The 25,209-nt window shown below is 39.4% G+C and overlaps 1 long non-coding RNA gene across 4 annotated transcripts in view; it reads right to left on the reverse strand.

Moving 5' to 3' along the window:
• LOC102032880 overlaps window positions 1–25,209 on the reverse strand; it is a 257,711-nt gene that overhangs the window by 36,942 nt on the left and 195,560 nt on the right. For 3 of the 4 annotated variants that reach the window (XR_001335651.2, XR_004081715.1, XR_004081716.1), the window contains 3 exons: window positions 23,269–23,432; window positions 14,463–14,562; window positions 13,338–13,487 (listed from right to left, as the gene is read on the reverse strand). This is a non-coding gene — a long non-coding RNA (uncharacterized LOC102032880). Of the gene's footprint in view, window positions 1–8,557; window positions 13,152–13,337; window positions 13,488–14,462; window positions 14,563–23,268; window positions 23,433–25,209 lie in introns of those variants that run through there. The other variant, XR_004081717.1, reaches the window with a different exon arrangement.

The following is a 25,209-nucleotide window of genomic DNA, read 5'->3' on the forward strand; positions in this document are numbered from 1 at the left end:
CTGCTATTATATAACAAGGCATATGCATTGGGTTTGATCAAAATATCCTAATTCTCAGATCTTGACATACATTATATTTTGATTTGTAAAGGGTTATTGGCATGAATTACACTGTATCATGCAGAACTCCTTCTTTTCAATGTATCAAATATTATAAATCATCACCAGGTATGAAATTTTCCTCAAGGCTTAAGCTACTTTACTGCCAAGACCTATGTCTCAGAAGCATAATCAGCCTCTGGTTAGAGCCACTGCTATCTCCTGCCTAATTTTCTCTTCTAGTGTGTTTTGTATCTTCAGGTAATTACAGAGGCCCTTAAACACCATGCCCATCAACAGGGAGTGGGACAGAAATGCCCTTTCCAAAAAATGAATTCGAGGCTGCAGTAGGATTTTTTGTACTCATAAAATTGCCACAAAATATTGAAGAATACACCATTGCCATGTCAATTTTGGAAACACAAAATCTTTACTGTGGGTTCCACAGTAAAAATCATTTGCACACTGGGTATGTATAATTCATGAAAACAGAGTGTGCATTGTGAACAGTACAAGAACTGAGACATAATATGCACAGAACAATTTACCAGAAAAAAAAACTGTAACTGTATCTTTGGCAAGCAAGCAAATTCATATTTTGATTTAAACCTTCATTTATTACCGGCAGTAATTCACCTGCAAAAGTCTCAGTTTTGTGACTTTCCACTTACTCATATGGCTCTAAAGGAAAAGATTCAGTTCTTCTGGTTAACACATAGGGCACAAAATTATTCATTAGACTATGAATCACAAAATATGACAGATGCCTGGCCAAGCATCCAAGGATGGAGTTAAAGGTCTTCCCTTATTTATACACAAGTCAATGTGGAATGGTGCCATAGGCTTTATCCAGACAAAGATTTAAAAGTGAGCTGTTAACATGCCTTAGCTAAAGCATATGTTAAAAGTCTTTTATTATTGTATATCTACACTTTGATGCACCTTAAACTGATCAAAACGTAGCATGACAGGAAATGAATCTTAATCAATGGAAGAAGATGTATACCAGGGGATGCAAACCAGAATTCTAAAATACTTTTGTCAGAACTTGATAGCTGAGGTTTTATTCCGTGCCCACCTCCAAGTGATTGACTAGAAAAAGATATGGAGGAGAAAGTTAAATACCATTTACGCAAATGATTAGCTAGAATCTCCAGTCTTTCTTACATCAAAGTTGAAGCAATAAGGCATCACCCCATGTCGTGTTAATTTAAGATAAAATGCTCTCAGTTTCCTATAAAGTAACCCTACCAAAAAAGAACAATAGGAGAAAAAATTTAGTATATGAAGTTAAGCATATTAAATCAAGAAAACCAAAAGAACCCTTTCCAAATTAGATAACACTTTAAAAAATGAAATATGAAGCATTAAGAATAAAGTAAGTCCTTTGGCCCAGAAAACTGAACTATGCTCTTTGAAAGCCAAAAATAATTTAAAAATACCAAAACCTCCCATATTAACCACATTTCACTTTTCTTTACTAAAATCACAACAATTAGGTTATTTGGATAACAATAACCCATGCTCTATAAATTTTCTGGCTACTGTTTGTATGACTGTTAAGAAATAATATGAAACATAATGGCGTGTACACATCAGAGGGCAAAGCAGAGATATGTTAGGATATAATATAAAACTGAAATAAAATGATTTGACAAGTGATGGCTTCATGTTCATCACCATTGTTTTCTGTAGAGAATTAGGTCTCCAACCAGCCAAAAACATTTCTGTTTTATTAAAGACACATATCCATGCATTTGTATATGTATCAGTATGTGTCTCAAAATCCAGGCCTTAAAACAGGAAAAATGTTAGCAATGGTCAGACCAATCCATCTATAAAATTGTTTCTGAATTTTCACCTCCTATTGATGGAGTTGTGTTATTTACTTCAGCCTGCAAGTCCATTAAATAGGCTATCAGCTCTATTTCTAGTGTATACCCTTGGACTGAGGCACTCACAGTGACTCAGGCAGGAGTGGGACAATTAAAAAGTGGAGGTCTTCTGTCAAGGGAGGTTTTTTGTGACACACGAGTTGCAAAGAAATGCTAACACAGCAAACAAACAAGCACAAATAATTCCTCAGGTCTGGAAGTGAAAATGAAAGCAATGCCATTCTCCTAGTGGGAAGACACATTTATTATTTCAATATGGAATTTATGGCGGTTAATGGATGAAGACTGAGAGAAAAAAAATCAATAGAGTCATGCATGTATTCCATTTGATAGATGTGGAATCTACTCTAAGCAAGGGCAGAAAACTGGGAAATATTTTAAATTTTTTAATAGTTTGAAAAACAGTAACTGATTATTATGAGTTTTACTCATGGAAATTAACTAATTAACTCGAGGATGTCATCAACCAGAATCAGAATGGGGAAACAACAAGCAAGGCAACTTCCCATCTGTAAATAACCCTTAATCATCTTTTATTCATTCCTTTTATAACACAACCTGCAGTCAGTACAAATTTACTAGCAGGATACATTAAGGAAAAACAAAAAATGTTCTGTTTCCTCCCATTGCCCATACTTCACCTTTTCCCTATAAAGAATGAGATAATGAAAACTCATACAGTTTATGACTTTCCCCTTGCAAACTGAGAACAGTAAAAGTCTGCCCTTCTTAGTGGCTTGTATGTAGTGTAATTGTTTGGCTAAGGCCCTGATCAACAAATATTGTGCTTCTTCCAGGGGAACATCAAGGCAACTGGTCTCTTTAATATGTTCTTTGGAAGAATCAGAACATGGGTAGAAAAATGTCAAGAGGGAAACCTAAACCTAGGCCAGGCAGTAAAATTCCCCAGGGGAAAATCATGTTTATTAAGTTAGTCCTTTTGCTCAGTAAAGGTTAGCAAGCATTTCAATGAATTTTCTCTTTGGTCAGATAAAGCTGGAAAGGGACTGGATGTGATACCACCTGACAGGGCTTTATTTTCAGATGGAAGCTACAGTAGTATTTTGGACTCTCAGGTTTTGGATCTTGATTTACAATAATAAAACAATATCTCCATAATTTTTTTCAAACAACTTTTAAAAAGTTATTTTATTTCTGGAGAAATTTACACAGAAATTTGTCCAATGCTCCATCATTAGATGTGAATCTAGAGGAGGCTGACAATGACAACTACCATGACATCTGCAACTGTGGGGTACTGCAGAAATTGCTTCTGCTTAACCCTTAAAAGAACTAAAGCATCTACTTATTTCTTTCAAGCCCTATAAAAGTGCATTCCTGTGAGAGGTTCATTGTGTTCCTCTAGGAAAATAAATTCACTGAGTATTTAGAGAGAGATGCGTTCTATGGATGATACAGCATCTCATTAAGTTGATTTTACCCCATACTGTTCTGGTGCACAGGCTCTCACAAACAACATTTTCAATACTCTGCTCTTCAGATCTCATCACAATCTTAAACTAGGTCACCTGGAATAATGGTGTGGCACAAAAACAAATAGATCAGATCAAAATTCTCCTTTTCTTAAGTATCTGATATTAACAGGTATCTTCCCTACAAAGGAAAATTTAAAAGAAAAAAAAATGTTTTCAATAGCCTTTTACCAGTAGCTGGTTTCTCAAAACAAGCTCAGGTTGACAATGAGTGACAGTGACTGCCAGTCAAGGGCTGTTCAATAGGTTTGCATCACCAAAGCTCTAATTTCTAGCAGACCAGGGCACAGATTTCCACCTCAGGGGGCTAAGGAGCTGTGGCTGGAATGGCTCCAGCACATGAACAATCTCTACACAAGACAGGGAAGCTCCAGGTCAGGGCTGAGGTCACTTCTGTTGAGGCAGAGAGCAGCAAGACCTATTCTTAGCACACATGAGCTGACATTTGGTAAAACTGTCACAAAGACAAGGGAGTATGGGAATACTTTGCCAAGAGGCCAAGAGCCACGTCAGCCTGCTAACTCACATTACAAATACAGCTTACCTCATGTTAGCCAAGGTGTGGGGGAAAATACATCCATTGTCCAGGGAAGACAAGGCAGCTAAAAATTAATGATAAAATGGACTTGCTATGACACTGGCTGTATTTAATTTATTTTATGAACAAACAGCCTAACATTTCAAGGGACATCAAACTAACAGTAATGTTGAACTTTTGATCAATCCCTAAGAATGCAGACGCCTAACAGCTGGCATCTTGGAAAAAAAATATGTGTTTTGATATTATTTTGGTATTTTGCTTTCTAAAACACACCTAAAAATCTGCTTTAAATGGATAGCATTATCACCAATGGTATTTATTTTAGCTATCTCACGCTTGTTACGCAGGCAAACCTTCAGGGAGTGGGAGAGGGACAGGAAGAAAAAGATAAAGGAAGAACAAATAGAAGCAAAGTAAGCAATAAAATATTGAACAAGGACAACTACAGAAAATTGCCAAACATGAAATTAAATTAGTGCTAGGCACTGTTTGAATCATCAACACAATTTAAATTCCAAGCTATGTTCTGAAGCAAGGTCTCTGAATGAAAAAACAATCAATTTGAATTCCTTGGCCTCCACCTGTTGTAAATAGTTGCAAAACACACACCATCTTCTTTTCACCTATAACTTCTGCTGAGTCCAGTAGTGCAAAAAGTCTCATTATTGCAGCAGATAAGACAGAATTACGACTCTGGGTTTGACATAGTGGAGTGCCTCATTACTGTCACAGACATCACAGGATGCACCAGAGATTTCTTCGTCAAGGAGAAATAATGAGCTGTCCTGGCTCCACAGCCTTTTATAGCCTCCCAGATATTTGCATTTATTTATTTATTTATTTATTGAATTTAAAACACCCCCAAACCTGTATCAACTAAGTAATGAAAAATAAACCTTTGTCAGTATAAACCTGATAAAGATCAAAATACTGAGATTGCTGACAGGGCACCATAATGGAAATAATCTGTTTATTCAGCATTCTGTTTCAATAATATGGGTTGCATTCAGATTCCTTCCACAATTCCCTCTTCATTAACATCCTGTCCAGTTTGCTGCAGGCCATGACATAGACTCTGATAATAGTTTTGGCATATGTTTCCTAAGGAAAGGCCCAGGCACCCTTCTCCTGAGCGGATGACGATTGTGTTAATGCTGAAGGTGCATCTGCACCACCTCCTGCTGGGCCCAAGCCCCAGCACCCTCGTGACCTGTCACTGTCACTTAATGCTAACCCCTGGAAAACATACAGAGATATTGCAGGCCTCCTCTGAGCATGCGTGTGAGTAGGCAGAGACACACACACCAGGCATGCACTCAAAGCACACAGAAGAACTTCCTATATCTTGAAAAAGAAATCACTATCAACCCCTAAAATCTTACTGGATGGGCAAAAAGTACCTCATGGAAAAGGCAAGTTCTTTCAGTTCTATCATCCCAGAGCCTCATGATGTATAACAGCCAGTGATATAAAGCTGCTTTTTCAATTTTTAATTTTTTTTCCCTCCAAGAGAAAGGAGGGAAGTAGCATGTGTGTCATTTTAATGCAAAACCATAACAAAGTCTTCAGCAGCAATAAGAAAAAATGAGTTTCCAAACATGAGATGCATCAGTTGGAGTGCTGATCCTCAATAAACACAACCAGAGATAAGTAGTCAAACACTCCTCTTTGGCCTCTTCATCAGCAAATTAAACAGTGCCAAGAAGCAAACCCAGACAGTAGACTTTAATTGTCTCTGCAGTTCAGTTATTAGACAAGTTCTTGGCACAGGTTTGGCAGACTCCCCAGCACCACAGGGGAAAAACACAGCCCAGAGATAAATCCCATAAGATTGGATGTGGTCACCTTCTTTTGGAGGGTAAGAGCTGTATGATTTCATCATGGGCTGTCCATATCTTAAGTGCCAGAGGATACTCCCAGGCAAGTTTAACTTCTTAGCTCAGACGCAGTCTTCCTGTCCACTGTCAAAGCAGAGCCTTGGTTTGATACAGGTACCAAATCTCTCTCAAGCATGGAACAACATCACAGTATTGTTATTTCAGACTAGAATTTTATTATTTTCCCTATCCCACGAAACAAAACTGAGCTCCATCATGCAGTTCTGTGAAGAATACTTAATGGGGCAATATGTAGAACAGCAAGAATTTGCTACATCAAATGTAATCCTTACCCAGCATTCTCAAAAGATGAAGTAATATCAGCAAAACTGACTCTGTAAATAACATCTAGAGGAATAGAAAGATGTCAAAAGCAAAATACCAAGCCTTCTCTTTTAAAAATAACTATGGATAGACAAGCATATAAACATACATGCAACTCACAACATCATAGATATTTCTAAGCTGTTGTATGTTATGAGCACACTGGCTATGCAGAGACAGGCAATGCATTTCTGCAGGGCCTAAAACCCCACTGAGGGAAAAGCAAAATCTAGAGGATGGAGTTCCCAGCTGCTTCCAAAGGGATCTCTGGCACCTGTTCACCCATGCTGCACATTGTCCCTAAAATCCATGAGAAGAAGCCAGAATTTTACTCTGCAACAGTATCTATCATGCACTGTTCAACTAGAAAACATGGTAATCTGCCGACAATAATTTAACAGAGAACCACCTAAACTCTATCTTCTAGATGCAAGCAAAAGGAAGAGGAAATGGAGAGCAAAGTATGTCTCAGTATTTCACATTTTTCCAAGTCAAAAAACCTCAGCACAATTTCTCACAGCAATGCAGCGTTCACTTGTCCATGCCTGTGTCCCCTCAAAAATGAAGGTCTGAGTTCTCATCTCCAACAAATAGAAGGATACCTTTTGGTACAAGTCAAAAAAAGAGGTGACTTGACTGTCTCCTTCACAAATTCTTCCTATAGAGTTGCATATCTTCACATTCTCTCATTACAGCAATTAAGCAATTCAATAGGGCAACAGATTCTAATAAAGTTGCCAATATTGATATAACATCCTAGTCTACACTCCTAACCTGTGTTTACAGTGATTTAGTGTAGCATCAATACTAAACACAGCCAAAGTACAAATTCTCTCACTGTTGTTCTTTTCTTCAGTCAGTCATCTCTCTTTCCTCGCCATGCCCTTCACATGGGAGGTGAATGTGGATTGTGAAACTTATTTTGACAAAGACAGGGCAAGAGCTAAAATCTGGCACAAACCCCTCCTAGAAGAACAAGCAGGATGGGCATTCTTTCCTAGTACTATCCATCTCAAGATTGCAAGGTTCCGAGGGTTGTTGATTTTGGTTTGTTTTTCCTAAAGTCCTATTTCATATAAGCCCATGTTCAACAACACCCTTGTGAACTGCTGAATTTTCTTAAAATGGCCATTTATTATCCCCAAAAGTAAAGCCCTTTTCAAGGAAAATGGTTGCTCCCTCATATCTATAATTTAGAAAGGAAATATGAGAACACAGACAAGAACGAAAGTATGGGAAGCTACAAAAGCAAAAATGTGTAAACTCTAAGTAGAGAGTCTATATATAAATTCTAGACCAAAGTAAAACTCCTTATTTCGAAATACACCTCTCACAGGAGTACATGTATTTTATTGGACAATATTCACCTGCTCCTTGCAATACTGGACTCAGAGGAATTACAACTGGGAAATGTATTTTAGATTCATTACAATATATACTTAGAAACCAACAAGGTAGAGTACTGAAGTGAGTTAACTGCAAAGCATGGTAAAGACCTGGCCCCTTCATGCATGTTGCAGCATCTCTGAGGTGATACTGAAAACTCGGTGTTGAAAACCATCTATGAGAAATGTCACTCATTGATGCCTGTTTTGGTTACATTTCCCATCACCAAAAAGAGAGGAAATGTTCTCAGGCTCACAAAAAGGCAAACAGAAGCCAGAATTAAAAGTACACTCCGTTTTCACCTCCCCTGCTGTACATTATTAATGTGAAAAACCGGAAGCTGTATGGGGATCAAGTTATTATCCAGCTACTTATTGCCTTCAGGTGGCTCCAAATTAAAAAGAAAGATTGTCAGCAGATGTACCCATCTACTCTGCCCCTTTTTCATGTCTACAACATTATTACATTTATACCCATTACATTTACACACTATAGCCAAAGGTGTGCCAGTACTTCACAATTCAACCTTTTGTTATTCTCCCTCACTTAGGAGCTCCAAGGTCAATAGTCAAGTTAAAAACATCACACCATGCTTCAACACCACTTTTTTTTTTCTAAAGGGATGATCCAGAGATGTATTTTCTTGTGCAGCTGCACCTGGAATGCAGCAATTATGGCATAGATATCTCCCCAAGAGCTCTGTCCACCCCCTCATCAGCTGTCATTGCTGTAAGCACTGCAGTACCATGCCTCTGTTCTCTTGTCATCAAATGCATTTCACTTCTATGGGTCTTAACATCCTACTAATCTTAAAAGAATTTTCAAAGGAAGCAGCTACTAAAATGAACAACTCCTCCAGAAGTTTAATTACATTAATACAATTCAGTCTTAAGTGTGAAAATGGATGGAATTACTGGTCAGGAGCACGCTGTCACTAGCAGTAAATTGGCTGTTTGAACTAGGTACATAGAGCAAACATAAATAATAATAATCAACACACTCTCTCATTTTGTTTTTTATTTGTGGATATCTGAACAATAAGAAAAAAACAGCTTTTGTTTGCAAAAAGGTTTTTGTATCAGATATGTGCACAGAAAATCAGCACAGACCTCTTCAAATATAATATTTTACATATATTAAATATGTCAAATCCACAATATCTCAAAGAAGCAACATAACTGATGGTGCAAACATGGTCTACTCTAAAACTCATTGGCAGTTCATACTGATGAATTGCCAGATGATCAGAGAGTGGAGCACCTCTCCTACAAGGAAAGGCTGAGAGTTGTTCAGTCCAGAGAAGACATCTTGTTACAGCCTTCCAATACCTTATAAGGGTAAAAACCTTATAAAAACCTTAACCTTATAAAGAGAAGAGGGACTTTTTATACAGCCAGATAGTGACAGGACAAGGGACAATGATTTCAAACTGAAAGAGGGCAGGTTTAATTAGGTATTAGGAAGAAATTACTTGCTGTGAGGGTGGTGAGGTACTGGTACAAGTTGTCCATAGAAGCTGTTGATGCCCATGGAAGTGTTCAAAGACAGGTTGGATGGGGCCCTAAGCAACGTGGTTTAATGAAAGGTGTCCCTGCCCATGGCAGGTGGGTTGGGACTAGGTGATCTTTAAGGTCCTTTCCAACCCTAACCATTCTATGATTCCATTTCATATCTACTTTACAACGTGAAAAAATTGTGTACACATCTATAGGTGTAGCATCTCAAACTCATAAAGTCATCGGCTTACCTATATCTTCATAACCTTGTGGGCTAATTTGCAAGAGGCATAAAATGTAAAAAAACGACCAGTCAAAATACATTCAGAACACTAACTTCAGGACATCTGAGTGTAAGCTTTTCTCTGTTCACTCATATAAACACAGCGATTCATTACCAGTAATTGGTGATCATTCAGAAGCATGGTCAAAATTTCAGAATTTTTTTTGCCATGCATGTATTTGAATTGTTTGATATTTTCTTAATGCAAATAATGAGAATTCTTTTCTGTCTTCTATTTTTTTCTAGCTGTACCTTGGCAGACACACTTCAAAATACTGTTTTCTTCTGCCACAGAAACAAAATTCTTTGTGCAGAAAGAAATAAAGGTAATAAAGATTATATCAGTTGTTCATTTCACAATGCAACCAGAGCTATGCTATGGGGAAGTGAAGATGAAGGTTAAATTTGGGAATGCAACAGAACAACCTTCCAGCTGCAAATATTGAAGCTTCTTCATGAACATAAACTAGAGATGATTTCATAAACACTAAAATATTATTTTTAACCATGTAAGAAACAATTTAAATACAAAAAACAAGTCAGTATCATTTCCAAGATGGGCCAGTTGCTCTTATTCTTTCAAATATACTTTGAAACACTCTCTTCCAGGCTCAATTATTGAGTCCCCAATGCTGAAGCATCCTTAAAAATCACTCGGTGCAATTGAAGAAGGTCCGTGTTCTCCATCAGAAATGTCCTCACACTAATAACGTCTCTGAATGGATTTGGAAAGCACTATCCAAGCCAACTTATAGTAACACAGGCTTAGTTTATGCTCGTATTACATGAAATTATTCCAGGGCCCAAGAATGGAGATATGTGCTCAGTTTTCCCCACACATGTGAATGCATTCAGATACCTTCATTCTGAAATCCTCTTAGAGGACTTCAACAATTCATTTAAAAGGCTTGTCGAGATTTTCTGGTTTTCAATACACTTCAATCTCCCCAGTAATTATCATCGGCCCCAAAGCACACAGCTATGCTGGTAGCACTGCTAAATCCCACTCACCAACTGCATGCTTTTTATCCTAACATGAAGTCAAAAGAACAGGCACCTAGATTTTGCACATGTATTGGAAATTTTCAAGAAAATTTGCAAACACAGTTTGATGTTAACAAGACAAAAATATATATCTATATATGGATGTTAATATTGTGATTCCAGAATATGTTTCTAATATTTTATTTAAAACTCATAAAATTAAAATCTTACTGCTATATTTCTTGTCTTTGAATATTGTTTCCTTTCTAAACTGTCATTGTCATTAAAACTAAATTAAAGATTTACAACATGTTTTTGGAGACATAAGGAAACAATTTATTTGTACATATACTTTCATAGCAGGCACTCCTCAAAGAAAAATTGGAAATGAAAAGGCAGTATGATTCAATTTCATCATATCATTATTTACTAATTAATAAAATGCTCCCTCTGGGTTCAAATACAGCTTTATGCAGTCATTTTTCACTTTAAATAAGAAGCACTACTACAGTATAAATTCAGTGCTTTTACACAAAGGTAAGGCCAAGATGCGATTTGTGCCCCAGTATGACATGCGACTACTAACAACATTATCCTGTACAGTTCAGTGAACGACAGCACTCTTGCATCTTTGGTGCACATCAGCATTCCAAATCACAGAATCATAAAACAGCTGTGGCTGTAAGGATCCCTAAAGATCATCCCCTTCCAACACCTCTGCCATGGGAAAGGACATCTTCTACTAGACAGGTCTCTCGAACACCCATTCGACTTGAATGTTGACAGAGAAGAAGCATCTAGCAGCTCTCTGGCCAACTTGTTTCACTGCTTCATCATTCTCATAAAAAATTTCTTCCTTAATATCTAATCTAAAGCCACCCTCCTTCATTTTGAAGCCATTCACTCCTGTCTACCCACTACAGGCCTTTGTACAAAGTCCTTCTTGAGCTCTCTTGTAGACTCCCCTTAGGTACTGGAAGGCTGCTCTAAGGTCTCCCCAGAGCCTTCTCCAGGCTGAACAACCCCAGCTCTCTCAGCCTGTCTTCATAGGTGCTCTAGCCCTCTGGTCATATTTGTGTTCCTCCTCTGCACTTGCTCGAACAGGTCTGTATCATACTTATGCTGGGGACCCCAGAGCTGGATGCAGCACTCCACGTGGAGTCTCATCAGAGCAGAGTAGAGGGGCAGAATCCTGTCCTTTAATGTGGTGTCCACACTTCTGTAGATGCAACCAGAATACAGTTGGCTTTTTGGGCTGCACATGTTGCCAGAATCCTGTCAGTCAACACTCTCAAGTCCTTTTCTTCAGGACTGCTCTCAATCCATGCCTCAACCACTTAGCCTGTAATTGTGTCTGGGATTGCCCCAGTCTGGTGGAGGACCTTACACTTGGCCTTGTTGAGCTTTGAGGTCAGCAAAGGCCCACCTCTTAAGCTGGTCAAGGCCCCTCTGGATGGCATCCCTTCCCTCCAGCATGTTGACTGCACTGGACATTCTGGTGTTGTTGGCAAAGCTGCTGATGGTGCACCAGTCCCACTGTCCATGTCACTGACAAAGATGTTAAAAAGTGCTGGCCCAGTACTGACTCCTGAGGAGAACCACCTGTCATTATCCTCCACTTGGACATCAAGACATTGATTGCAGCACTTTGAGTGAAACTGTCCAGCCACTGATTCACCAAGTGATCCATCCATCAAATCTGTGCCTCTCCAATTTAGAGGCTGTTATGTGGTATTGTGGAATGCTTTGCACAAGTCCAGGTAGATTACAACAGTTGCTCTTCCCTTATCCACTAATATGGTAACCATGGTAAACGTCACAAAAGATGACCAAATTTGTCTGGCATGATTTGCCCTCAGTCAAGTCATGTTGGCTGCCACCAATGACCTCTTTATTTTCCTCATGACTTAGCACAGTTTCCAGGAGGATCTCTCCCATGATCTTGCCAGGCACTGGGGTGAGACTGACTGTCCTGCAGTTCCTCAGGTCTTCCTTTTTTCCCTTTTATGTTTCCCCTTTTCCAGCCAGCGACAACTTCACTGGACTGCCATGACTTTTGAAATATGATGACAATTTGCAGTCATTTGTCTGTAAATTTGCAAACTTTTCAGGTCCTTTTAAACCCCTTCCCTGTCCCTTGTTGAAGTTACTCTGGTCCTATACTTTGAAATTAATGGACTGTAAAACAGATTGGGTGTGGGAGGTGACAGTAGAATGAACAGATATTGGGTGCAGAAGGTGACTGATGAGCTGAAGCAGTGGTCATCCTGTTGTACATCTGGACCCATAAGGTCCTGCACTTCAACAAGATGTGTAAGAGATACCATCCTATTCTCTTCCTAAAGCATCTATTTGCTACAGTACTAAGGCTGAGAAAACCAAAGATGCTGAAGAGTCATTGCTGGACTGGGCCTCCTAATCACCCCAGTACTTCAGCGACCCACAATTCAATGATCCTGAGTTGGCCTTTGGGTAGCCCTGGGTCCCCTTCCCAGAAAAACTCTTCTGTGGAGGATATGTTGCCTATAATACCTTCCTCCCTGCTGCAACAAAGCCTCGGCACCACGGGATTAGATGAGCTGCTTGAATTCCCTGCACTTCACAAGGGGAGGGGGAGCTGTCCAGAAATGGTTGGCTCTTGGTTCTCTCAGAGGAAAGGGGGAAGAGGAGTAAAAACCCCACTGATTGGTCACTTGTTTCTTTTTATTGACAATGTGCAATAGTCCTATAAATCCGTCATCTGCAGGACAAGAGAATTACCTGAAGAGCTAAAATCTACTCTCAGGTCACAAGCAAGGCTGAGATACCCAGGTAATATCAGAAGCACAATCACCTACAGAGAGGAAGCAGACAGAAATAGGATGATAAGTACCACAATTTGCTTATATAACAACAGGGGACAGAGAGCCATATATCTTCAGCAAAATAGCATCTCACTTCCTCCAAGAAACTGAACTATAATCTCAGCTGACAGAATACAAACTTCTGGGTATTATTTTAGCATGAAGAATAATCTTACTGCCAGATTTTTTTCTGTGATGTGTCTGCCTCGCTTTCCAGTTGCTCCAATTGGCTGTTCAGAGATGCTCAGGCAGAAGCTGTTTGAAAAGGGACTGGAAAAATTCCTGTGATAAACCAGTGTGAAGTATAGGTCTGTGTTCATTGCCTCCTGTGGAAGAAACAGAATTAATTATTTAGCTGCTCATGGCCTTTGAACCTTAAGGGTTATGATCTGAACAAGAATACACCCTGTCCCTGAAGTTCACTGAAATGCAGATGCTGAAGCTATGAGGTTAATTCCCTTCCATAAAGGCAATCAAAACACCCTGATGGCACCTGGTGAACATTAAAGGCAGCTTTGGTTTCAAAGTCAGAGGCCCTTGGGAAAAACAGAGGTCACATTTGTCAGGTCACTCTTTGCTCTCCAAACATTGCTTTCCTCCTTTCTTTCTTTATGTTTTCATTAACACTATCAAGCCTGACAAATATTTTCCTTCTTTTTTTCCTTTCTTCTCCCTCTCTCCCTGTCTCCCTTGATTTCTCCCACCATCTGTACCAGCCTGTTCTACCCTTACCCTGTGAAAACTTGATTAAGAGAGTGAGCTCATTTATATGGCAAAATAGCAAACCAGAGCTGGTAAAGCCAAGCACATCTATTTTGTAATCATCACATGGACATTCTCCTGTGCATTAGCCTGTTAGTCAACATCCATGCAATGTTATTCATGGAAAGCAATTCCTGTATCTTAAAGGAGAACCACTATCCATGTGGCTCCTGAGGGTGAAACAAGAGGGAGCAGCTTTATACGAAAAGTGAAAAAAACATGACACTGAAGCAGCTGGTCTAGAAGTTTGTTTTCAAGAGAGGTTATTGCCAGGAAAGAAAAATAAAGGAGTGGGGGAAGAGGAGACTTCTCCCTACAGGGAGATTCTTCTCAACAGTTCAGTGGTGGTGAGTTCACACCCTTAGCCAGAAAGACTCAGACCCCCCTTCACAATGTCACACCTATCCAACCTTATGTAACAGAGCTGAAGATGGTCTCGGTATCTATGTAATCTGCACTCGTGGCAATACTTAATTATACACTTGCAAAGTAATTTCATTTCATTGCTAAATAAAACAGTGTTTCAAAGCTGGAAATACCTTGTAGAAGTCAGAACCGCTGTACTGCTTCTAACAACTCTGCACAGCAGAACTGAAGCCGCCTCCTTTCATGGGTCTAGGCATCTATGCCTGTTATTATCTGTGGGTGAAATGGAACAGCATGAACACATTTTGACACGGCAATATAGGGGGAATTTGTTCCCAAGCAGGCCCTTACCCTGTAATTTTGTATATCTGTGAATACACTTAATCAGGAAGTCTACAGTATTTTAAAGGATGGAAAAGAGCCTTTTCCTTAGAAAGGATTGCTATAGTGATTAACATCACTCCTTCTTAAAATCCTGCTATCTCTTACTTATGTGTAAAGATAAAATAACTGAATAAGCCCTTTAATTTAAACTGAGTTTCTTCATGCACTTGTTCATAAGCAAGGTTTAGACTGCAGCTGGAAGGATGGTACACATCCATCCTTGTCCTCCAGGCTCTGAGAGGATAAACTGCTACAGGCAGGTTGAAACACACCTTAAACTTAATTTCTGGAGATATTAAACTTTTGGGGTTCCACCCACAAATAATAAAGATATCATTCTGCCAACAGTCATAAGAGCATGCCCAGGACTGGAAGCACCTATCATCTCCATAGTCCTTGGATCTCCTCCTCTGCCCACTGGCATATGTCAAAATAGTTTGATCCAATATACTACATCTGTTTAGCAAAATCAGGGCTAATAGATATCCTACATAAATCACCTACATCCTATATAAATCACCAGAAGCTGACACTGAATTCTTCTCTCATTTGTGCTCATGCAACCCAGAAACATTCTACCAAATTCCTAATTCCAGGGGGGCAAATTAAGCCAGTGATACTCTTCCACATTTAACTGGACACAGAGTAAAGTGCAGAGTATTTTCACTACATAAAGTCAACTTATTTACAGGTAGGTGTTGGTATACTACCACAAAACATTGAGACACCAAAATAAAGAGGGCCGGGTAGGGTGAGTCTGCATTTATTCTGGGTTCACCTTTTAAGGAACAAAAACAAGGGGCAATATTGGTACTTTAAAAAACCCAGCACTAAATGGACATGAAAGCAGTAGCTTTGCAAGAACTTTTCCCCACAGCACAGCATCTGTCTGTACTTCAAAAACTCTCCAAAGTTTTGGTCATGACTGATCTAGCCAACTCTGCTTTTGGCTTGACACAGCCTCGGTTTTCCCTCTCTCGCTCTGTTTATAACTGGTTGACGCCTTAAAAAGCAAGGCATTTTGCAGTGGCTGCTATATGGATATCTGCAACATTTTATAAAATCATTCTCCTTGTTCTTCTTTCCATTTGTTCTACCCCAAAGCACCTGTGAGAGACAAGGATGGTTATAGGTGGTGGTGTGAGTGCTGGAGCTGCATCACAGACTAGAGTTTATTTCAGGAGGTAGACCTGATGTACACAGAGCATGGGCCAGGCACTGGTGGCTGCCCCATGGCAACGTGACAGTCACCTGATGTCACTGTGAGCTCTGCCACCTGCTCCAACGGTGCCAGGAGCTGAGGGCTGTCCCTGATTGATGTGTGCAACTGCTCCTGGGCCCCTGTGGGTGGAGGATGTGGGCTGGCCCCGCCACCACACCGACCTGAGCTTCCCTCTGACATTGCATAAGAAGACAGACCAAGACTCATACCTGCCCACCCACACAGACAAGCCAGCAGATATAAAAATACATGACCTTAAAAAACAGCACACAATCTCTCCATTTTATTTTTTTTTTCCTCTTCCTCACCAGCACCAGCTCTGCAGACTTGAAATCAAATTACACACACAAACAGGGTTGGGCTGTTGCCTCCACCACATTTGCTACCACATTCCTATGGCCACCCTCCTAGAAATTCCCTCAGATATTTCTAACTTCCTACTTCTCTATTTAATTCCAAAAATAAAAAAGGGGAGATGGGGAAGAGAAAAAGAAAAAAAAAGCACTATTCTCTGTATGAAAAGTACAGGTTTGGCTGAAGAACATTATCTATAAAATACAGAAGGACCAACTTTTCAAGTTTACAAAAAACAACCACTTCTACCACATATGCTCACCTATCTCCTGAAAGGAAATTCACTGCTCAGAAATCTGATATTCCACATGCTCTAATTAAGGAAAAAGGAAATAGCTTTCAGTCTCTTGTGCAAGGGCCAATGAACATAAGTCAAACACTCACCTAAAACCAAGAAAATACTTCAAAAAAGAGTAAAACAAACATTCTGCTAATTTCCCAGATGTATTTCCAGCAATGTTTCTGATATAGACGCAATGGGTAGGAAAGAGGAAAATAATTTAGTGATGTGGAAGACATACCTTTATAACACATCCTCAGCCCTTATTTTGCATTTGTGATGGAGGGATTTGCTCTTCTCTGCTTTAGCAGGGCTCCCTGACATGAAATGAACAGTGTCACATCTCAAAAAAAACTACTTTCTGAAAAGCATTATGGTTCTCTGGCCACGCTTATTCCTGTAGCACCTCTTAAAAGCTTAGGTTAAGTTAGCAAGAGTCAGGGGATACACAGTAAGTCTTCATTTACACCCTGAAGTTTCAGGAAGAAAGTATTCCTCCTCCACATGTTTAGGAAACTCCAAGACTTCTTTCACATTGAAAAAAACACTGTCTGTGATGTAACCTTTTTGTTTTGCTTGCTTCCAACCAGCTGAGTGATGGTGAGTATTCATTTATACCAAAGAAGAAAAAAGAAAAGCACTAACCAGAATTATAATTTACTTGCACATTTCCAGTTCCACTGAGCATCACAGCTATCTGCCCAAGTCTAGCCCCTTTGAGTTCATTGACAGTGCTGAAAGAAGGCAGGTTTTGAAATTAGGGATTGTTACCAAGGATTGTTCATTAAACAAGCCAGCTATGGGTTATTTTCCAAATCTAGAAACTAAAAAGAACACACTTCAGGTTTTCGAAGTGAATGCACTTCATTTTATTTCAGCCAGTAAAATTGAAAAGGAGACAGTGACAGGAAAGAGATCACTTGTTGAGAGACAAGTCCTGATGCCAAGAGATGGCCATGCATCCTTATGCCCATTCTGCCTCGGACTCAGCTACAGCAACAATAATTGGGATGTAAAAGTACAAATAAGAAACATAACTCTTCTTATCTATTATATTCCACCAATGCTAGTGCAGTGTAAGACACACTGTTCTTTAGATGCTAATGCTATGGGACATCTAGCCCCTTCCATCTTGTTTTGCAAAATACAAGCCAACTTTAAAAACAGAAAGTAAATGCTAGCTTCCTTTCTCAGTGTGTTTTATTTGTTGATCATTTCCTGGGAAAGTGCTAAACACTTCTGCTGAAAAGCATTGATCGGAAAATCCTTTACAGCTATAGGCTATGTTACACACCAGAAAAAAGCAAAGAGCTCTGGAATGTTTACAGGTTGTGCCTATGAAATACCTTCAGAGAAATTGCAATTTTGCATCTTTACAACTTTCCGTATCTTAGCACTGTTAACAGAAAAAATAGACATAATTCCCTCTGAATTAAAATTATGGTGAGAATAAATCCATTATTATCATATATGTTATTATTATCATTAGCAGTACTAAAACAATTTTTATACAGCACCTTTTTATTCACAAAAGTCAAGGCACCTTGCTTATTGTTCTCATTTTACAAATGTAAGACCTTGGGAACTTTGAGATGCAGTTTCTTTATTAAGGTCATACAACATGCCACTGACAGACCCTGGGACACAGCACAGGCTCTGCAATCCTTCCAGATGGTAGGCAACAAAGCCAGATACCCTGAATTTTTTTTCTTTCTGTGTATTTTGATCTGCCTCATTCAGCACTTAACATAGCACTGCTTCAAATCCTGCAAAGCACAACTGCCCTGCTTTGTGCAACACTGAGCATTGCATGTACAAACACACTCAACCTCAATTTGTGCCTGAAGTGTCATCCTCCCCCTGCTATCACAATTACCACTAGAGTGCATGTTTGGAAAAATTAGATGGAAAAATACTCAAAAGTCTGAGATTCTGCCCTGTCTTTTTTCTGACAGGGTAAAAATATTACATACTATTGCAGTTTCTTCTCTTGGTCAGAGTGCATAATGCCACAATCATATCTACAAAAGTAGCATTTTTAAAATCATTTGTATTGGTTGTGAATCCATTCTACCCCTAAGACAGCAGCACCTTTGCCTCTCACCCTCAGCTGATCTAATAAATGCAGGCTTGGAACTGACAAAAGACAGCAAACATGTCAAAAGCAAAAGAAAAAAATATTCCAAGCCACAAAGAGCTACACATTTCAGGAATAATAAAAAAGCCCACAGTGATTCCTCAATTGCAGATGATATCAGCAGAATGTCATAACCATCTTTTTTGCCCCCCACCTCCATTTCATCTTGAATACCTGGGACTGCCAGAACTCCCTTTAACAGAGCAGAAATTTCCCTGCCAGCTACAGCGGTTGAAAGTTTGAGCCAGCCAGCCCAACACAGCTGGATGAATTATAGTAAGTTATAACAAATTCAAGGACCTTCAGCTACCAGCTGCACATCTTTTCACTGCAGAGGTTCCTCCTTAAATGGAAAAGTTGTACAAGTCTGGCCTCCTGCAATCCAACTGAAGCAAGCAAAAAGAAGCATCCTTTCGTCTCGCAGAAAAGTTCTGTAATTTGCAGTGTGAGCTCCACAACAAGGTCTTTGCATTGCATTGCATTGTCTTTTTCTTGCCCTTACAAAAGCTCCCAAGCCAGACAGCAGCTCCAGGTTACAAGGCCCCAGTATGTTGGCACTACTGAGTGAAAGAAGATTGAGTGGATGCAGTAACCAGTGCCTGGCCAGCCTGCCCAGCCCTACACAACCTTTTCCTAAGCCAGGTATTTTCCTTTGCCTGGAAAAATGTTATTAAGCTGGAGAGTAGCAAACACTGTGGTATTTAACCTTGTGGCAATAGCAGAAGGGTTTTCTGTAGTTGGGATTTCAAAGCAATGGGCCTGAGAAACAGGAGATCTTTTAAAGCACCTCTGCCTATAGTTTGCTGAACTTACACTTTTGAGACAAAATGTAAAGTTTCCTCATCTATTCATCTACTAAAAAATACCAACCAACTCAAGTTCCTGCATAACTGTAATACCTGGGACTTTGGAAGTACTTCTCTAAAGTTTCACTGTGCATTTTCTGACAATTAACACAATAAATCAGTTATGAGCTTTTTCAGACTCAGAAATAAGTATCAGCTATTCAGACAGATCTGCAATTACTGGTGGCAGGACAATGAACTCTATGTGAATCGTCTTGCTAAGCAAAAAATAAGTGGAATAGATGAAATAATAATCTTACATCAAACACATAGTCAGATTCCAGCTCATCTTCCTGCTCATGTCTCTACACACTCTCAACACAGAAGAAATCTCATCTTTTAAGCAAACAAACACTTTAGGCACCAACCAAATTAGAAACTCTACGGAGTCAACAGATTATGATCTCATCACTCTTTTTTTTCCCTCCCAAGCATTTCCTTTCCAAACTGAATTTAATTAATTTGAAAAAAATTTAAGCAGAGAATATATTGAACTCTCTGGAAGAGGCAAGTTGCTCTATCATGACTACACCACACTTTCAGTCTGGTTTTAATTTGACTTAAACCAATTTATTAGTTTGATTTTAAGCAAACACAGAAACCTTGTAAGAGCGGATGCCACATTACTAAATGGCATATTGCTAAAAACCAGTAAATATAAATGCGTTTTAAAGAAAAAGAACTCTCCTGTCTTGAGCTAAATGTAGTGTATAAAGAGTTAAATTTAGAACAATAAACCATTACTTTTTTTTTTCCCCCAAAGGCAAGAACTTGTAATTAACCCTCAAGGAAAATCATCAACTTCCACATTGCTCAGTTCTCTGTCCTTGAGACATTTATGGCAAAAATAAGCCCTGTGAGGCCCCACAGTGCAGGAACGCCCAAGTGCAGGTGTGTCTGTGGATATTTGTCTATTTTTTTTTCCACATTTCCACACTGTGGCTGCTTATCTAGACTGTCCTCTCCTTTCTATATTAATCTCTGTTTATTCTCCTGTTTGGCAGCGACAAAAACACATACTCCCATTTATGGCCCTCTGGATCCTGCCTAGTAGCTGTGCTTTGACTCAACAAATTTCAGGAAAGTCAGTGCTGAGAAGAAATGTGCAACTTCCCAGACACATTGCTCTGGAAGGAAATGAGCTCTGCTCTGTAGGAAAAAGGAAATTGCTTTGGAAGTCTAGACCGAACCCTTCCTTTGCCATCCCTCCTCCTGTTTCCCCCTTGAATATATGTAAGACAAAACAAAAGGAAACGGAAGGATGGAAAAGAATGATTGGGCAGAGTTTCCACCTCTGTGTGTAATAAAAACACAGGTGGATGTGGATTTGAACACCAGCGAAACATCAGCTAGAGGAAAGGCAGGAGAGACACAGGACTACTGAAGCACCTCAGAGACAAGGGTGTTGGCAGCATCTGGCACAGCAAAATGGAATCAGCAATGTGGTGAAAGGCAATATATTGCAGGCAGCCACTCTGATCCTCCTCTAGGCTGAATTTGTTTTTAGAATGCAGTGAGTAATGCAGCTGCTGATCTACTTGCTTATGATTGTGACAGTGAGAGAGAACAGGCCGCAATGTATTTAGCAAATTTCCTTTGCTCCCCCAAACTGAAGACACAGTAAGAAAAGCAGATATGAAATAGGACTAGAAGTGCAGAGAACTTATAGGTATGAAATAGGACTAGAAGCACAGAAACAATCAATTGAACTCAGCTGAATTTTAGAAGAAGCCCATGGAGACTCTATGAACAAAGATAGAGGTCAGACAATTTGACCAACAAGGCCTCAATTTGGCAGGGAATGCCATCAACATAAATAATGAAACAAAAATACAAGTATATTATAAAAAAAAATCAAGAAACCATCATGTAAGTTTGGCACTATTTGATTCAACTGTGGACCAGAAAACACAAGAGCAATCTAAGAGAATTTTCCTAATCAGAGAGCAAAAGACTGACCAAGGGAATGGACAAAGAAGTTTCTGGGTAGTGAGGAAATATGATCAACATGGGAAAAAAGTTTGACTGTAAATTTAAAAAATATTAAATGTTATGGCAGAGGAGTTTTTAAAACATATCTGCGCAAGGGGCACCGAGGAAAGCAATCTTGTGAAGGAGAAAGCAAGAAAATACAGGTGCCTGTGGGCATTTAAAATAAACTGCAGCGTGGGCAAGAACTAAGTTTTTTCACAAGCTTCCTTTATTTCCTGCCTAAATGAAAGGATATGTTTTGTTTGAGTTTGTTTGGTTTTGATAAGAATGAATCAAGAGTAGGAAACCGATCCATCATAAAATTCTTCTGGTACACACCTTGGGAATTCTGCACAATCTGAGTACTCTGAATTCATGTTGAAGAGATTCACTGCAGCTTATGTGACCCTCCCCCCTCACACATATAGGAAAAGGACACCAGAGATACATCAAGTGAGCAGTGCGGCTGCAAGATCACAAATTTCTCATACCCAAGGTGAGAGCTCAGGCACTGCCCTTGGTCTGTCTTCTCACAGAGATGCAAACCAATACACAAGGCAGCACTCTCAGCGTTTTCTGTCCCACTCCCTAAGGACAAAATATGAAAAGACAGCACTTTGAACCACCCTTCAGCCCCTGCTGGCACATGTCTCCATATGGAGCAGGGGAGAGGAAAGGGAAGCAGTGATGGGACAACGTATCAGCCAAGAGTTCACAGGGAGGAGCGCTGCAAACGCCTGCTGAAATCACACCACTCATATCCTGAGATTATACTGGCCTACAGCATGTGCTGGAGCTTAATGTTTAGTTTATGAGTTGTGCTACTTTCCAGTCAAAAAAAAAAAAAGAAGAGAGAAAAAAAAACCAAGAGAGGGGTTTGAGTTTGTTTTCTTTCCGACCAAGTGCAGGAAAGAAATTTTATTCCTTAAGGAAAGTTCTCAGGAGTGGGAATGAATGTGAGGATTGTATGTCTGAATCATCCTATTAATTCCCAAAATCCCACACCATGTGGAGTTCAGATAATGTTTTCGGCTAAAAAACTTTTTTTAAAAAAATTTAAATTTATTTTTCTAAAAGGAAGAAAAAAAAAAGAGAAAGAAGTGGTTTAGAGCTCCTCCCTTCCTAAATCACAGTTGGACCCAGAAAGACCAGTTTTGTTTTTAAACAAAGTCAGCAAATCGCCCCTAAACTGGTCGGTTCCAGTAATTAGCATCAGGGTAATAACAGTCACTCAGTTGGTTTCCCCTTTGCCAGACCAAAAATAACCATTCAGCCAAATTCTTCCCAAAAGTGTTTATTTCAGCTGAAGGAAGTACAGTTAGGTTGCAGACACATCTTTCTCACAGTTGGAATAGAACACCTCTATACACAGTGTAGGTGTTTTCCCACCCCTATCTATATACTCAGAGTTACAACTAGACATATTAGATATTCAAAATAACTAAAACAACCTCCTCCTTTTCTTGTTAAGAACAGCAGCAACAGAATTACTTTTATCAGATGCTGCCTGTAAAATATAGCCCTCGTGTTGTTTACAGCATGTTGGTAATAAAGGAAAAATACCCATTTGCCCTACAATCATTGGAAACTTATGGTGATTACAGGGACCAATAAATCAATATAAAAGCACCTTTCATATTTATTTGAGGAAGGTACATAGTTTCATCCACCTAAAAAGCATAAAATCATCAAAATCATGGTAAGTTTTCCAGAAGTTAAGTTAAAGCACTTCCAGTTAACCACCTTGGGCATGCCAAGCAGTCACAACATTATTCAGTGTACTTACAGCACAGGGAAGTGCACAGTGAAGTGCAGAGGGAGTGTGAACCTTGATCTGCACAGTCCTTCCAAGACACCCCACCACAAGGACACTGAGGATGCTGCTGAGAGCAGGGACTGCACAGCAGTATTGGCCTTGAGAGCTGGTAAAGAGTGATCCATCTGAATCTCCTAAGAGAATAGAGACATTACATAAAAGAGATTTAAACAGTAATAATTTAGAACAGTTAAAAACAGGTATTTCACACCACAATGGCTACTCATGTCCCCTCCCAGTCCTTCCAGAACAGGAGAATCACACCTCAGTTTCATTCCAAAAGATATAAACCAGCATTTTTCCCAGAGCTTGGAAAGGAAATGAGTACCAAGGCTGGGCATAGTAGAATAACATGGAGTTCACAGACAGAACTGTTTCATAACTTTTGAAAAATTTAGCCGAGTGAGTCTACTGCAACAAGAACATTAACTAAAAGGAGCAGCTGAAAACATTTTTTCTGCCCACGGTCACTCAGTATGAGACAGTGGAAGGAAATTACAGTGAGTCAGTTTGACATAGGATGGAGCAAAATCTGAAGCAATACTGGATATAAACCCCAAGAGATAAAGGCCAGAGTAAGCTACTGATGAATCTTGATGAAGTCACATCCAAAAGGAATTGATCTTTAAACTCTGGTCTCCAAAATACAATACATTTCTTGAATTACATAGCTTTAAGTTAGCTTTAAAAATGTAGTAGGAAATGAAACATTTTCACTTGTTACATTTCTCTTCTAAAAATGGATAACATGCCCATAGAGTTTCAATTCAAATGAGACAATATGGTAGCTGTTGTTGCATCTACAGAACTGCATTTGTGTAGATACATATATATGTGTATGCACACAGTATAAGCCAATTTTATCTCCACACAAACTATATAAGGTTTGTTTCAGACCTGAGAATTTGTGCTTCCAAAAGATATTTTTCTGCAACAGGTCATGTAATAGAAGACATTTTTTCTCTGATCCACATGGTGTTAGACACACCATTTCCATTGTAGTGGTATTTGCAAGCATGAAACACATGCTTAGTCCCCTCTCCTTCTTTTCAATTTTCATACTCAGTTGACTGAAAATAATTACTCATTATCAACTCATAAAAAAGAGTATCAACACATTAAAAAAAAAAACAATAAAGTCTTCTTCTTACTAACCCTTTTGGCTTCCTAAATAGCCCTTTAAAAAATACGTATTTAATTTCCCTGAAAACAAAACAGTAGTATTTATCTTCTGTACATAAGCAGAGGATAAAACCTTCACAATGCAACTCTTTAAAGCCCCATAATTTACACTCTGGTGTCATAAACCAGCAATAAAATATTTTAGAGATAACCATGAAATTGTGATCCAAGTCCTTTCTTTTCAAAAATCTCTGCTTCAACTCCACTGTTAAGAGTCTGAGCAGGATTATTTACGTATAATCAGTAGCAAAGTTCCCATGTAGTCTGAACTGCTCCAAAGTTTGCCCATTTTCTGGTGGAGCCTCCCAGCTCAGGTTCAGCCCCATGCCTGGAATGGGCTGGACATTTTGCTGCAATGCTTTCACCTAAAGTATCTATCACTGAACCCAAACTGCTACATCTGAAATAACATGGAAGTTTGGGGCAAGGAAAAGAAAGGCAGGGCTGTCACTGAACATCAGATTTCTGGTGGGCTGTGGTGGATGTGGAATTTGGGGGCTGGTCTTGTAGAAGGTTTTGCCTCAGCTCTCTGAATGTCACTGTTTCCAGAGCCTGCATCTCTGAGGCGATCAAGCACTGCACCAACTAAACCCCAATTTTCCCCCACTTATCTGAAACATGATAATCTCTGAAATCTTTGAGTCTTACCCATGAACAGATCCGGTGAATCTGAGAGTGGAAACCAGAGGCAGACCCCCTAGGATCTGACTCCTGCCTTACATTTTGGGC

This window comes from Geospiza fortis, unplaced genomic scaffold (genome assembly GCF_000277835.1).
Source record: "Geospiza fortis unplaced genomic scaffold, GeoFor_1.0 scaffold104, whole genome shotgun sequence".
NCBI classification, from domain to species: Eukaryota; Metazoa; Chordata; class Aves; order Passeriformes; family Thraupidae; genus Geospiza; species Geospiza fortis.